This window comes from Myotis myotis, unplaced genomic scaffold (genome assembly GCF_014108235.1).
Source record: "Myotis myotis isolate mMyoMyo1 unplaced genomic scaffold, mMyoMyo1.p scaffold_m19_p_5, whole genome shotgun sequence".
NCBI classification, from domain to species: Eukaryota; Metazoa; Chordata; class Mammalia; order Chiroptera; family Vespertilionidae; genus Myotis; species Myotis myotis.
The window spans coordinates 16041120-16057167 of record NW_023416357.1 but is presented as its reverse complement, the minus strand read 5'-3'; positions in this window follow the sequence as shown (position 1 = coordinate 16057167).

The following is a 16048-nucleotide window of genomic DNA, read 5'->3' as shown; positions in this document are numbered from 1 at the left end:
ACAAAGCAGACACAGCCTCTGTCTGCAAGAGATTAAGATCGAAACACATTTGACAGAAGAGGCCCATGTTTTCTCAGGGAGAGGATGTCTAAGAGGGTGATATCACACAGAGGATTCTGCAGTGAGATTGTGCCAGGTGCCATGGAGGGGGGACCTGGACCTACGGCTTCGTGTATGGAGAGCTGGAGAGACAGAAGCAGTACAGATCCCCTAAACAGTGGTCGGCAAACTCATTAGTCAACAGAGCCAAATATCAACAGTACAACGAATGAAATTTCTTTTGAGAGCCAAATTTTTTAAACTTAAACTATATAGGTAGGTACATTGTTATTAACTTCATTAGGGTACTCCTAAGCTGGCCTTTGCTAAAAACATCCGCAATCTGATTGAGGTACGTTTGCTGAGGTCAACCCCTTCCAACTCTCCCATCCACACCCGTCTTGTATACTTGTTTTAGATAGACAAGTGTGGAGGGGAGAGTTGGAAGGGGTCGACCTCAGCGAACGTACCTCAAAACAATGTATTTCCCCCGCCCTCCGTATCCCGCGGCCCACCTGCGCCATGTCTCCAGTCGCCCGACCGACCTACACCCCCCACTTCCTCTAATGCCACTTCTTTAATATAGACTCACCCAGGCCAAAAACCGACTTCTGCACATGGCCACGAAGTTTCAATCGTGCTGTACATGCGCGCCCACACATGGTATTTTGTGGAAGAGCCACACTCAAGGGGCCAAAGAGCTGCATGTGGCTCTCGAGCCGCGGTTTGCCAACCACTGACCTAAGATCTAGGGATCTCATCATCTCTCACCTTCCCCAGGGCTTCGGTTCTACCCCATCCGTTTTCGCCTTGCTCCTGATAATGCTCATCAGTGTACAATCGAGCTCTAGTAAATGCCATCTGAACAAGAGATTCCTTCACTGTCCTTTCAGGCTTTTCCATTTCTACCTGCCATTTACCTCCCCTCTTTCAAACAAAACTGTGTAAGAGATTTGTCTGTGGTCGCTGTTTCTGATTCCTCAGCTGCCGTTCTCTCCTCAGTCACTGCAGTGCAGCTACTATTCCATTGCTTCAGTGCCATGGCGCTTGTCAATAATCACACGGCTCCAAATCCAGTGGTTGCTTATCCAAACTCGCGTTACTTCCCAGCTCAGCAACATTCATCACAGGGTGACCCGCCCCATTGGTCAGGACATCGCACTGCCTTAAGTTCCTGGTCTTTCTTCCTGTTCAGTTTTCTTTGATGAGTTTGCCTCTGAGAGATCTAGAGATGCTGGAATGGCCCAGGGCTGGTTCTAAAAACGTTTTTGGTGTCAGTCCACCTTGTCCATATACATAATATAACATCCTTCAATGGCTTAAAATGCCATCTTTATGCTAAGAAGTCCAAAATGGAGTGGTATATACATTTAAAATCGTCTATACAGAATTGGAAATTAATGCAGAAGTAACAAATACATATAAACATAAAGCAATCACTTGGGAATATGTTTTACTTCTAAAGAACACCAAATGGAATGACAAGAGTAATCAGCAACCTAGTGCACATATTCTCTATCAATTCAGGGATGATAAGCAAGGACATTCTGATACTCTATATGATCATGTGTATAAATTACATGTATGTGTGTGTGCTTATTTAATCATAAATTGTACATAGCTTTTATCACATTCTCTTTGGAAACTGGGGTAAACTTGGTTTTCTGAGACAACTAATTTAAGAACTATTTTATTGATTAGAGCTTATGCCACTGTACATCTATTTTTTGTCCACCCTTAACACCAACTAAAAATTTCCTGAGTCAAACTTATCTGATATAATTTTATTAATAAGGTTTAGTGCCTATATTTCATTTTTATGTGCCTACATTTACTAATTATTATTAAATATATAAATTGGACAAAAGACAAATAGTTTTGTGTGTTTCCAGCACAGGAAGGATACTTTGGCAGACAGGATACTATCACTGGCCAACCAGGGAGCAGTTCCTCTAAATTAGCTGAGTTATCCTTAAAAAAAAAAAAAAGGCGGTGAGGGGAGGTAATGCTGGGCAATTCAACTATAAGTACTCACGTCAAAAAAGCCAGGAGAGTGCTGGCTGGTGTGCCTCAGTTGGATGAGTGTCATCACATGCACCAAAGGGTCATCAGTTCAGTCTGGTCAGGGTGCATGCCTGGGTTGGCAGCTAATCCCAGTAGGGGGTGTGTAGGAGGCAGCCAATCTCTCTCTCTCTTTCTCTCTCTCTCTCCCCCTCTCCTTACTCCTCTCTCTAAAATCAATGAAAAAACATATTTAAAATTAAAATGAAAAGCTAGGAAAAGTGCTGCAGTCATACGGCACATCCTCCATGCCACCTATAGCAGGAGTCCCATAAGATGCTTTGAAACTTTGTATTTGAAGGTTTCTCCTTTGCTGCTTCTTCTAGAGCAGTGGTTCTCAACCTTCCTAATGCCGCAACCCTTTAATACAGTTCCTCATGTTGTGGTGACCCCCAACCATAAAATTATTTTCGTTGCTACTTCATATGTTATTTCGTTGCTACTTCATATGTTATGAATCATAATGTAAATATCTGATATGCAGGATGTATTTTCATTGTTACAAATTGAACAGAATTAAAGCATAGTGATTAATCACAAAAACAATATGTAATTATATATGTGTTTTCCGATGGTCTTAGGCGACCCCTGTGAAAGGGTCGTTCGACCCACAAAGGGGTCGCGACCTACAGGTTGAGAACCGCTGTTCTGGAGTCATGCCAGAGAACTTTTAAAAGTAAATTAAGTATTTTTGCTACATATGGGTCTTTTTATTGAAAACATAATATTTACATAGAGCATAGAATGTAAAAACAGTGCAGCAGGGTTGGCCCTCATGGTCCGGGTGGCAGAATTTGGCACTTGGTAGTGGCTGTTATGGCTCTAATTGCATCTTTTCTTTCAGTGCTGGCATTTGTTGGTACCGGAAAATGTTTAGAACTTTGTACAATCACCACTAATTTCTGCTGTAATATGCCCTTCATATCATGAAAAGTGAATCTGGTCTCTTTTGCTCAGTTGTACCAGACCCATGCAGATTTCATTTTAAGGCACCAAGAGGCTGGAAGGGTTTTCAAAGCCACAGTGACTGGGACCCACTCTCCTCAGTACTGGGTTCTCTTTTTGCTTTCAAAATTAAATAAGCTTTATTGGTCTGATCAGAAATAAGGTTTTTGGACAACAAATTTCACTGTAGCATACACATTCCAGGAATGCAGCTTTGTTACTATAAAGCCATTTGAAGAGTTATTCTCTCTTTCAGGGCATTTCTTGATCCTCTGGAAATTAATTCAGAATTGTGTATTGTAACTTGTATTTACCTAAAATTTAAATAACAGTTAAATCCAATTATAAGTGATTGGATTTTGTGCATGGTGCCATATAATGATTATTATTGCAAAATAAGGGCCTTTGTGAATGACAGGATCCCTGAGAACTATCAGAAATGGACTAAATCATGTTATTTTTGTTCAGTGTTTGCTTTGTCAATATGTAATCCTCAAATAACCAAAATGATTAGTTTACCAGAGATCCTAATTTTAATATCCTAGATAACTGAAAGTTTTCTATACTTTTATTTAAATATAATACCAATGTTTGTGTCATGAGTACTACAAAGAAATGTTATTACATAACAAATAAATGTCTTATCAAGGGCAAAAACATTTACACAGAGTTTGGTATGTAATGCCTACACAACATGTCTTATATTGGCCAAACTTGAGTAAGAAGCACATTTGATCCTATTGATCAGCAAAGGAAGATTTCACAGGTCTGGGAACACCAGTTTAGTGAGAAGCAAGGTAGGATTGTATGTCTTATGTCATCATTAATTCAATTTCATGCACTTGCGATGTCTTGAGACTCTACTCTGTTCACTTAATTCCTTTATTTTGTGTGCTATTGCATTATCCACTCTCCTTATTTTAACTTTCTCATGCCAATTTTTCTCCAAGTAGCACCCATTTTTCTTAGCCAAGGGATTGTGTAAGTGTGGACTCATCCCTGCTCCCAGTTGCCTAATCAGGAGCTTATATCTGAAACCAAGGAAAAGATTTAAGGAAGCATCTAGAACTGCTCAGATAAGGACCCCTCAGTGCTCATTGTGAGGTACTTATTTATAACCCTGTAGGATCACCACTAAAACATATCCTTGGCAAAATAAATCAGGCAAAATTGTTGCAATTATTCATTTGACATTCACTTTGGAGGTTTGGCCATGGTGATTATGACTCCTGTCCCAACCTAACAGCCAACTGTCCTTTTTTAAATTTTGGACACCTGTTTCATTTCCTGGCCAGGGTCAGTAGTCCCCACTGGGCTCACTTCTCCAGCACCCTCCCCTGGAAACATGACTCCACCTCAGGCTGTACCAAAGACTGTCTCTTCCAGTGTCCTGCATTTCCCCAGAGCACTTTCCCTGCAAATGTGCCTATTTGTTCCCACATAGAATCCAAGTAGTGACACAATCCTAATTATTCTCAGATGATCTTTAATGATGTCATTTTATTTGAGTATGAAGCAAAGAATAAAAGTGAACACACACACACACACACACACACACACACACACACACATCCATGCTTGAAATAGGCACCTAATACAAATGAACTTCCAAATCCCTTTAACAACAAATTATATGTTGTATTTATTCTGTGTTTGATAATACAAACTTCCCAGTGTGGTCTTCGTCCAAAAGAGACATTTTAAAAAGCAGTATAGCTGCATTTGAGTGAGCCAAAAAGTCCCTGGAAATGAGCCAGTTAGCATATGTCATTAGATATTTCAGGTACCAAGATCTTTCTGTCTTTTATGTTAATAATAATCACTTAGGTAATATAATAAAAACAAACTCATTTATATTAGCAATGGTTAATATATAATGTATAGAAAATTAATTTTATGAGAAATGTTCAAGCTTGATATAAAGAAAAAAAAACAAGTAAATTTCACCAACAGTCATAAAAGAAACATTTAAAAGATAGAAAAATGTCTCATGTTTCAAACTGGATAATCTTAACAATATAAAACTGCCAACTCATCTAAAATTTATTCTGTAGGTTTAATACAATATCAATCAAAGTTCCAAATGGTTTGTTCTGTTGGCAAATTGACCTTAAAGTTCATCAGAGATATTTAATGCTCAGATGCAATGCTAACTATAAGTAAAATGGTCTGGGACATGATGGCAAGGTTATTAGATTTTAACTGTTCCATGTAGCTATTTATAAGATAACTAGAGGCCCGGTGCACAACAGGGAGCGGGGGGAGGGGGGAGTCCCTCAGCCCGTCCTGCACCCTCTGGCAGTCTGAGACCCCTCGCTCCTTACCACCTGCCTGCAGCAGAGGAGCGAGAGGCTCCTGCCACCGCTGCTGTGCTCTCCAGCCATGAGCCTGGCTTCTGGCTGAGTGGTGCTCCCTTTGTAGGAGCACACTGACCACCAGGGGACAGCTCCTGCACTGAGCATCTGCCCCCTGGTGGTCAGTGCACATCATAGCGACCTGTTGTTCTGACATTTGGTTGATTTGCATATTAGGGTTTTATTATATAGGATTATGTAAGAAAAAACTAAAATATTTTACTGAGACATTCAGAAATATAGAGAAAACAGATATTGAAATTTAACATTATCTTTGACTTTTTCTACTTCCCACTCTCTATTCCTCTAAGTCAGAGGTTCTCAACCTGTGGGTCGCGAACCCTTTGGGAGTCAAACGACCCTTTCACAGGGGGGTTGCCTAAGACCATCGGAAAACACATATATAATTACATATTGTTTTTGTGATTAATCACTATGCTTTAATTCTGTTCAATTTGTAACAATGAAAATACATCCTGCATATCAGATATTTACATTATGATTCATAACAGTAGCAAAATTACAGTTATGAAGTAGCAATGAAAATAATTTTATGATTGGGGGTCACCACAACATGAGGAACTGTATTAAAGGGTTGCTGCATCAGGAAGGTTGAGAACCACTGTTCTAAGTAATCAATGATTTTTCCTCAGTGATGTCTACTAGTTTTGATACTTGTGCTGAGCCAGCCTCTTCAAAAGTCCCCACGTCTTCATTCTCTCAGTGCTCCAAAACATTCAAAAGACTGCTTTTTTACCTCACACAATAGCTTCAGAATTTGCAAAGACCTGCAGATGACTATGAAGTCAAATTAAAATGACAATATACATGGTTTCTAGGTGCTATAATTGTGGAATTAACAGACTTCCCACTAACAATGTAATCATAGGTATATTTCTAAAATCTTGCAAAGCTTCAATGTCCTCCTCCTCAGTGGTCATTATAATATTACTTCATAGGGTTGTGTGACAATTGAATGTGCCAGGATGCCCTAGCTGGTTTGACGCAGTGGATAAAATGTCAGTCTACAGACTGAAGGGTCCCTGGTTCAAATCTGGTCAAAGGCACATACGCAGGTTGCAGGCTCAATTCCCAGTAAGGGGTGTGCAAGAGGCAGCTGATCAATGATTCTCTCTTATCATTGACTGGAGACCCGGTGCATGAATTCGTGCATAGGCAGGGTCCCTCGGCCTGGCCCATTATCAGGGCCAGTCAGCTGGGGGGAGGGACTGTGGGAGGTTGGCCGGCTGTGGAAGGATGGCTGTGGGTGCGCACTGACCAACAGGGAGCAGCTCCTGTGTTGAGCATTTGACCCTGGTGGTCAGTGCGCATCATAGCTACCAGCTGGTCATCTGGTCATAATGGTCGTTTAGGTTTTTATATATATACTAGAGACCCGGTGCACAAAAATTTGTGCACTTGGTGTGGGGGGGGAAGGTCCCTCAGCCCGGCCTGTGCCCTCTCGCAGTCTGGGGCCCCTCGGGGGATGACCATCGGCTGGCTGAGGCCTGCTCCCCAGGGGATTGGGCCTAAGCTGGCAATCAGACATCCCTCTGGCAGCCCAGCAGCCCTCCGGGGATGTCCACTTGCCAGCGGGGAGCAGACCTAAGCTGAAGTCAGACATCCTTAGCACTGCTGAGGAGGCAGGAGAGGCTCCCAACACCACTGCTGTTCTGGCAGCCATCAGCCTGGCTTGTGGCTGAGCAGAGCTCCTCCATGTGGGAGCTCACTGACCACCAGAGAGCAGCTCCTGCATTGAGCGTCTGCCCCCTGGTGGTCATAGTGACCAGTCATTCCCAGTCTTTCTGCTGTTAGTGTCAGTTTGCATATTACCCTTTTACTATATAGGTAGAGGCCTGGTGCACGGGTGGGGGCTGGCTGGTTTGCCCTGAATGGTGTCCCAGATCAGGGTGGGAGTCCCGCTTGGGTGCCTGGCCAGCCTGGGTGAGGGGCTGATGGCTGTTTTCAGGCTACCCATACCCCCTTTAAGGTGGGTGTCCCAACTGGGGTGCCTGGCCAGCCTGGATGAGGGCTGATGGCTGTTTGCAGCTGGTCACACCCACTTCAGGGTGGGGGTCCCCACCGGGGTGCCTGGCCAGTCTGGGTGAGGGGCTGAGGGCCGTTTTCAGAAAGTTGTTTAAATATAGCAATTGACCAAAATGTATTAATTGCATTAGCAATCAGAAGACCCAGTTCAATTCTGGTCAGGGCACATGCCCAGGTTGCAAGCTAAATCCCCAGTAGGAGGCATACAGGAGGGAACTGATCAATGATTCTCTCTCATCATTGATGTTTTTATCTCTCTCTTCCTCTCCCTTCCTCTCTGAGATCAATAAAAATATATTTTAAATTAAAAAGAAAAAACGTAAATGTTGCAAATTCATGAAGTTGCCAGATACACTACCCATAGCTTTGATAAGCTTGAGATCTTCAGCAAATAAAAGTTTGGAATTCTCCCCACATAAAATATTCATGGGTAGGTTGTTGTAATTTTCTATTATTACCTAGGGCCCTCCAGTGGCAGAACATTTGTGTGTCACATAATGTTGGGTTACAATTATTTTAACATATTATTGTAATATATCAAAGACCAAATTTACTCCTTTCATTAGTTCATTGATTTAAAAAATATTTATTGTGCACCTACTGTATAGAAGGCACAGACTTCAGGCTTCATCATTGGAAAAACAAAAACAAAGAGCCTTGCACTTTAGGAGCTCATAATTGACACTGATGATAAAAAATAAGCAAAATAAATAAGTGATATGGTACTTTGGAAGGTAGTAGGAACTATGAAAAATAGAAGAAATAGTACAGCATAAGGAGGTATCAGGAATGTGGAGGATGTGGAGAACATCAGGTTGCCATTTTACATGGAGTAACCAGTAAATAGTAACACTAAAGGAGATCAGACAACCATGCAGATATCTGAAGTGAGCATTCATGGAGTTTGTCAAAGAAAGATGTCACTTGAATCCTACTGCCAAGGATGTTATCAGAACTTACTGATTGCTTAACGCTGCTCTCAATGGCCAAGACCTTCCACAATGAACCCAACTTCTCTAATGGAAGTCGACATCGCCCGCAGTCATTATCAATTTCTCAGCTCCCAGATTCAGGAGCTGATCAACCACTGCGGTGCCAGTCCACAGGAACACCTTGTAGATCCAAACCATACAGCCTAGCTAATAAGTCTTAAATTTTACCTATAATTTATAGACAGCAAAAACAAACCCCTAGTTTAAGAGTTATCAATCAATGTCCTTAATTGATCCAAGGGGATTCTTGCCCACTCAGGGGATACAGAAAATAATCTCCAAAGGGTCTCCATCAGACCTGTGTCAGCAAGGAAACTTTAGAACTTTAACTGTTGGTTTCCATCTACTTTTTTTTCTTATTCATTTTCCATCTACTTTTGAATTTGCCTTAAATGGCATAGGTTGATCATTGTTATCTTAAAGTAATTTTAGCATTGGCTGCCTTTAAACGAGGTTAACAAACAGCAAATTTAGAGACAGAACCAATGCTTTAATATTCTATTCTCTGCAGAAACTGATTTAATCACTTTTCTCAATGGATAATCCATGCCTACTCTGGGCCTGTCACAGCACCCTTGCTAGTTATCTCATCAATTTTAGAAAGTCCTTCACTAAGGACAGGTAGGGAGCAATGAGCAAACACCCCAGTAGCTGCTTATCATTCCTCTTCTCCTAATCTCTCTGCTGTGGTTCTCCACATGAGGGTGAAAACTAATCATCATGGGCATATTCAAAATGGCCCCTGCTGAAAATTATGGGCCTGTATTTTTTCTGCCACTACATTTTGTCTGTTAGAGCACAAGAACCTAACAGCAATATAATACTTCATCCTTTATTTCAACATACAAAAGACATACAGGTTTCGGCAGGCTGACTTTCTTTAATACAATGTGGAAGGGTTATCATTTTGAATGAATTGAAATGTATAACAGTTACACATCAAGGAATAAAAATCTCCTCAAATGCTCTGCATATGGCAATAACTTACTTAAAACAAAACAAAACAAAACAAAAGGTATTTTCTCACATCCTCTCAGAAAAAAAAAAATGTTGAGGCATTGCATCCTTCAATTGGCAACTCTAGTCCCTAGATTATTATGCTATGCAAGCAATTATACTAGGATCTTAAAAGCTAATTGTATATTGGGCTATGCAAAAAAAAAGAGTAATATTTCCAATGTATAAGATTATTCTGTTTGGAGAAAAAAATATAGTTTTAAGAAAGAAAGGATGATAGGTGTGGTACCTATTGAGAAACCAACAGATATATAAATTACTTAAGCTATTGTGATAATACTAAGAACTAAGGTCTTCTTAGATTTTAGAGTAATATTAGTAAGTGACATTAAAGTTTCATTTTTTTAAAAATTGTAAGATATTTCTCATAAGATGCTAAACAACATCCTATATAATAAAAGCCCAGGGACTGAAACAGTGGAACGACTAGAGACCAGAACGACCATGGCCCCTCACCCCAGCTGGCCCTGCCCCCCAGGGAGCAGCTAGGGGTGATCAGGCAGGCTGGCAGAGGCAGTTAGGGGCAATCAGATAGGCAGGCAAGTGGTTAGGGTTGATCAGGCAGACAGGCAGAGTGGTTAGGGGTAATCAGGCAGGCAGGCAGAGGCAATTAGGGGCGATCAGGCAAACAGGTGAGTGTTTAGGGGCGATCAGGCAGGCAGCGAGCAGTTAGGAGCCAGTGATCTCAGACTGCGAGAGGGATGTTCAACTTCCGGTTTAGGCCTGATCCTGCAGGGATCAGGCCTAAACCGACAGTTGGACATCCCCCAAAAGGTCCCAGATTGTGAGAGGGTGCAGGCCGGACTGAGGGACCCCCCCCATGCACATTTTGCCCACCGGGCATCTAGTCTATATATAAAACCCTAATATGCAAATTGACTGAATGGCGGAACAATCAAACAACTGGTCGCTATGATGTGTACTGACCACCAGGGCGTGGAACATGGAAGGCATCAGCAGCAGGTGGAGAGCGCGGAACATGGCGGGCATCAGCTGTGGTGGGATGGTGAAGCAGGGGTGCCAGACCGAGGCGGGGTGCTGGTCGCTGTCATTGGGGTGAGCCTCTGGTCATTACTGAAAATTCTTTGCTCCCTTGTGCCGTGGTACCACTCAGCGCTTGCATCTGCTGCTGGTGCTGGAGCCACTGCTCACACCCGCTGCTGGCCCTGATCGCCCCTCAGGGCTTCTCCACCTCCCCCTGCTCCTGAGGGGTGATCAGGGCAGCAGCCGCTGCTGGCACCCACTGACAGCACCGGCCCCACTCACACTCGCTGCTGGCACTGGCCCCAATTGCTCCACGCCATCAGCGAGTAGGAGCAGCGGCCGCAGGAGTGGGGCTGCCGGCAGACAGGGGACTGAGGACCGTGGTGGGAGGGGCCAGGTGGGGGCACAGAATATGGGCCAAGACCCGCCCCTGTGCCCACCGCAGCCTCACAGCCCACAGTCCCTTTCAAGGTGCACGAATTCGTATACTGGGCCCCTAGTATATGTATATAAATTTGGGGAGGTAGATGTGAAAATCTGAAGTGAATCTTATACAGATTTAACTTTAAAATAATATGGTGCCAAAAGAGGCATCAAGAAGAATAACTATTAAAGAATATTAAACCTGTTTATTCTTTTTTTAAAAACAGACTCCTAAATCTTTTGTTAAGTATCGGTTTCCTTTCAGCCCTATATTCCTGATTCCATTCTTACTAAAAGAAATCCTGTCTATAGCCATAAATATACAGGCTTTCCTATTAAGTTATGTTTGTATAAGGAATTCTGAAAATATGGGTGGGTTGTTTAAGTAGGTACCAGAAAGAGATAGAATTTCAAAAGTAAGACCATTAAGAAGAAATTTGTTAGATACAGTTGAAGGCTAAGAATATTCACTAGAACTAAATTCTCTTCAGGGTTTAATAACCAAACAAGCATTCTTTTTGTTTGTCTATTAAAATCCCCCTTGAATCCCAATGGATTTTAAAGGCTCAGTGTTTGTCATGAAATGTGAAAATATCACATGTTAATTGTCATGGTACATATATTGAAATTGGTATATTTAAATCCAAAAAGTTTTGATTGGCAGAAGAGCCCAGATTCATTCCATCTCTTTTCCACTTGGCCAAAGGAAAAATTAAAATCAATGATTCCACAAGATAATGTGTAGAGAATTTGTATTGCCACTTCCAAAGCAGAAGACAAGAGAAGATTAAGCTAATATTCTAGATATACGACTCAGGTAATGCAATAGCTAGCCTGTTTTGTCTTTTCTTTAAAATGAACATCATCACATTACATTCCTGAAGGTAGGGGAGGGCTCAGAGCCTGCCCTAAGATCCTGTATATCCCTAGCACCTTTGACTCCATACTTTTAAAACTTCAAAATTCTCCCATTGACTTTAGAAAAGTCAAATACTGCTGATCCTGGCAACCAAGATTCTTCATAATCTGGTTCCCTCACTACCGTCCATTCTCTCAGTACATCAAATGTGAGACTGAACCAGCCACAGTGCTTCTTCTTGCCCAGAAACACACTACACTGATTCTTTTATGATCTAGAAAATGATTCCTGACTAGCTATCCCAATTCTACCCAGAGGTGGGAAACAGAATGATGCTCCAATTCCTAGAAGCTGTGATTATGTTGCCTGACACGGTTAAAGGGCTTTTGCTGGTATGGTTAACGACCTTGAGAAGGGGAAATTATACTGGATTATCTTGGTGGGTATGTGTAACCATGAGGGTCCTTATTAGTGAAAGAAGGGGACAGGAGAAGAGCATCAAAGAAAGACACATACAGACAGAAGCAGAGATTAGAGCAATGTGATTGCTGGCTTTGAAGATGGAAGGAGGAATTATATTATGCATCTTTAACTTCTGATAGATAATTAATATTGAATTAATATGTTATGACTTCCCCCATAATTTAAGAATCTCACAACAGTACAATTCCATTTAAACCCTCATTCATTTTTGCACTGTTATTGTTATACTAGAGGTCCAATGCACAAAAATTCATGCAAAAGTAGGCCTTCCTTCCCCCAGCTTTCCTTCAGCACCCAGGACCCCGGCTGGCTTCCCCCTAGCCCCGGCTTCATCAGGAAGGATGTCTGGAATGACATCCGAAGACCTCCAGTCTAATTAGCATATTACCCTTTTATTATTATAGATATTTCATTTCTACATATATCATAAACTCTTCAGTACGCTGTTAATATTTTTGCCGTAAAAAGACAATGGACTTTAAAAGAATTTGGGTTGTTTGGTATTTAAAGTAACTGTAGTGAATATATTAGAAGAAAGTCAATGTTCTTTGGATAAGTTGGAGTTTTAAGTAAAAAATATTTTTTTCTTTTTTAGTTAGTACAGTCTTAATCCAGAAGTAATAGAGATAAAGCAGGGAGATATCTTAAGAATAACCTGGGTGTAGATTTACATGTCATTTTTTTCAATTTAGTCCCTCGCATAAGGTGATCCTTAGGATATTACTTTTAGTGCAGAATGTCAAGTTTATACCGATTTTAGATCGATGTTCTGTTCCTAAATATGATTTTAATGCAGTGTGTGATACGTTCCTGCCTTGTTTCCTGTGAGCTTATTGGCCCCATTTCAATGCATCCTGTACACACAAGGGGGCAGAATTAAACTAGTGGTGAGAATACAGATTCTAAGCTTTCTGCTTTGCAAATAGATCAGATTTCATACTTGTTTTACAACAATAATTTCCTATGTAGAATGTTTTTTCTTTTCCATTGAAACATATTTGTCCATCAGAAGCAGTCTAGTTAAATAAGATAAAGTCTATGCTTTAGAAATAAATGGTCAGTTTATGTTTACAGGATCATTCTTATTCTTCAATGTTTCTCATTTAAGTATTACCTAAATCACACTCATTTTTAGTCTCTGAGAAGAATGAGCACATAAGTAAAACATAGTGACTATCTCAATACTGAGAATGCAGACCTCGGTTCATTTCTGTCAAAAGAAGGATAAAATGCAAAGGAGATAAGACTTCAGAGTAAGCTTGAGAGTTGCAATCAGAACTAAATATACTGATTTCTCAAATATTGCCCAAGACTTCTCAAATATGCCCCTGTTTCTCAAAAATGAAACTCTTCACATATATCCTCTCTGTAGCCCACAGGCATTTTAGGAAAGAAGTGTTCATTCCTGTCTTGGTCATCATGGTCCATCTTAAGCATGAAATATATGATGATAGGACTAAATGATCCTTCCTTTTCTGTTTTAAGCTATCCTTCCTTCACCTGTTAAGAATGTAAATGTTACCAGGGAGAAAGCATTTTCTTTGATATTTATTGCTAACACTTAAAATGCTAATATCCAGGGGAGAAATAATTCACTGGCTTCAATTTACATAGAGAAAAATGGATGAAATAAAATCCCTCTTGCATGTTTCCAAGAGCTGAGAGGGTGGGAAGACTGAAAGTTCTACCTGTTGAGGGGAAGTTGAGGAAGAAACTAAGAAAATGGGAAACAACCCAGAAGCAGAAAAGGGTTGATGTCATGACAACATATTTATATCACAAGTTAACCTTGGGAACAACCTGCTAAGCAGGCTACTTTATCTGTCATTTATGTTCAGCCTCCTTTGAGATGATATTTCATTGAAAATTGATACAGAAAGGGGATATGTCTGATGCTTGACATGATAGCAAAAACTAATATTTCCTCCTCTTAATTCTTATGAATTTTTTTGTTAGGTGTCAGTAACTTGATTTATAAAGCAATTAATTTTTTCAGCTGCGAAGATCACATACTGTATCCAGATATAATGAACATATCACTAAAAACTAAGACTACAAATATATAAAAGCATGTCATACTATATCTGTATTTTGTCATTTTAAACGTGTTTCTTTTGTTCAATTATAACAGCATTTTCACAAGGGTAATAATCTCAAAGCAGTTAATATTCTGTTATTTACTCAGGGGAGCTATTAGAAAGACAGCCTCATAATTTCATGTTGTGGTTTAAAAAAAAAAACTGAAAGTCAACAGTATCTTTAAAAAATGGAATAAATGAGGCATAAATGAAGAAAGTGCCTGGAGAATATTCAAATGGAACTAAAAAACAAGCATCGCGATTTCTGAATCCCAATTATCCCCTGGTTAACAAAGACCATCCCCTGTCCCATTTTTGTATGTTAAAATGTAACCATAAGGAAAAGTTCCACAACTACTAGATTCATTCTGAATGTTTAATTTTAACATTTTTAAAAATCCATCTAACTGCTTTTTAAAAAGCAAGCTGATTAAACTTGCCAGTGTGCCAGGAAAACTACACTAATGGGTACTTTTTGCTGGTTATTTTAGGAAGGTCTCATTTGATATAAAATAATTTATTAGGTCACATTTTTTAGACTTCTAATATGTATTCCTTAAGAGCATCTTTTCCCATTCCTTCCTTATGAAAACAAGTTGCTCTCTCTTAATTCTTTCAACTAATATAGTAATAACCATTCTAACGTTGAAATTAAAGAAGTATTCAGGTAAGGTACTTGAGGAAATAATACAGACAATAAGGACACAAGACAAAAAGAATTCATCAAAAGAAATTCTCAATCTCACTTATAATTATCATTTACTCCTCATGGGTGCCATCATCATGAGATCATCAGAAAGATTATTATAACCCCATTTTTAGTGAAGAAACTGAGGCACAGAGAAATTTAGTGACTTGTCTGAGTTTGCAGGGCTAGTAGAAGAGCTAGGGCATCAGCCTGGGTTCTCTAACTTTATTATAAAAATCTATATGTATAAAAGCCTAAGCAACCATTATGACCGGTCAACCAAAGGACCGGGTGGCTGGTGGCTATGACACGCAACTCCTCAGCCAACCTTCTAAGGCCGGCCAACCTCCCACAGTCCCTCCCCCAGCCAGCCGCTGGCCCCAATTGGTCCCGATCACCAGCCAGGCCGAGGGACCACACCTGTGCACGAATTCGTGCACTGGGCCTCTAGTACTAATATAACTAATATCAACCAAGCTCTCACTGTCTGACAAGCACTATTCTAAACACTTTACATGTGTTACTGCACCGAATGCTTAAACCAACCCCATTATTTTTATCCCCGTCTTAAGAAGAGGAAACGGGTGTGGGGCGTTGAAGTAACAGTGCAAGTGGTAAAGTAAGGATTTGGTTTTCATGCTTCAGCCATCCTCCTCATCGAAAACACTTTCACTGGTAAATACCGCAAAAATGTTTGCCTTCTTTCTTTCTTTGCTCTAAATCTAGATTCTCATGAAATATTTGAGGTTGTCCATCATGATGTATCTTCCTTTTCTTTTTCTCAGTTTCTTAATTGGGGACTCGGACCTTGGCATTGGGAAGCAGAAGCCTGGAGTTCCAGACCCAGCCTGCCACTGCCAACTGTTGCCTTGGGTGGGTCATCCAAACTCCTCTAGGCCTTCGTTTTCTCTGAAGAAAAGTTCTAGTTAGCTCTAAAGAGGCAAGGTTAGAATTGATGATTTATAAAGTCACTTTCTATTCTCACATTCACGGAGTTATGCTTTTGAAGTCCACTCCTATTTTTGAGAGAAAGGTTGTTTCTTTTTTAAAAATATATTTTTATTGATTTCAGAAAGAAA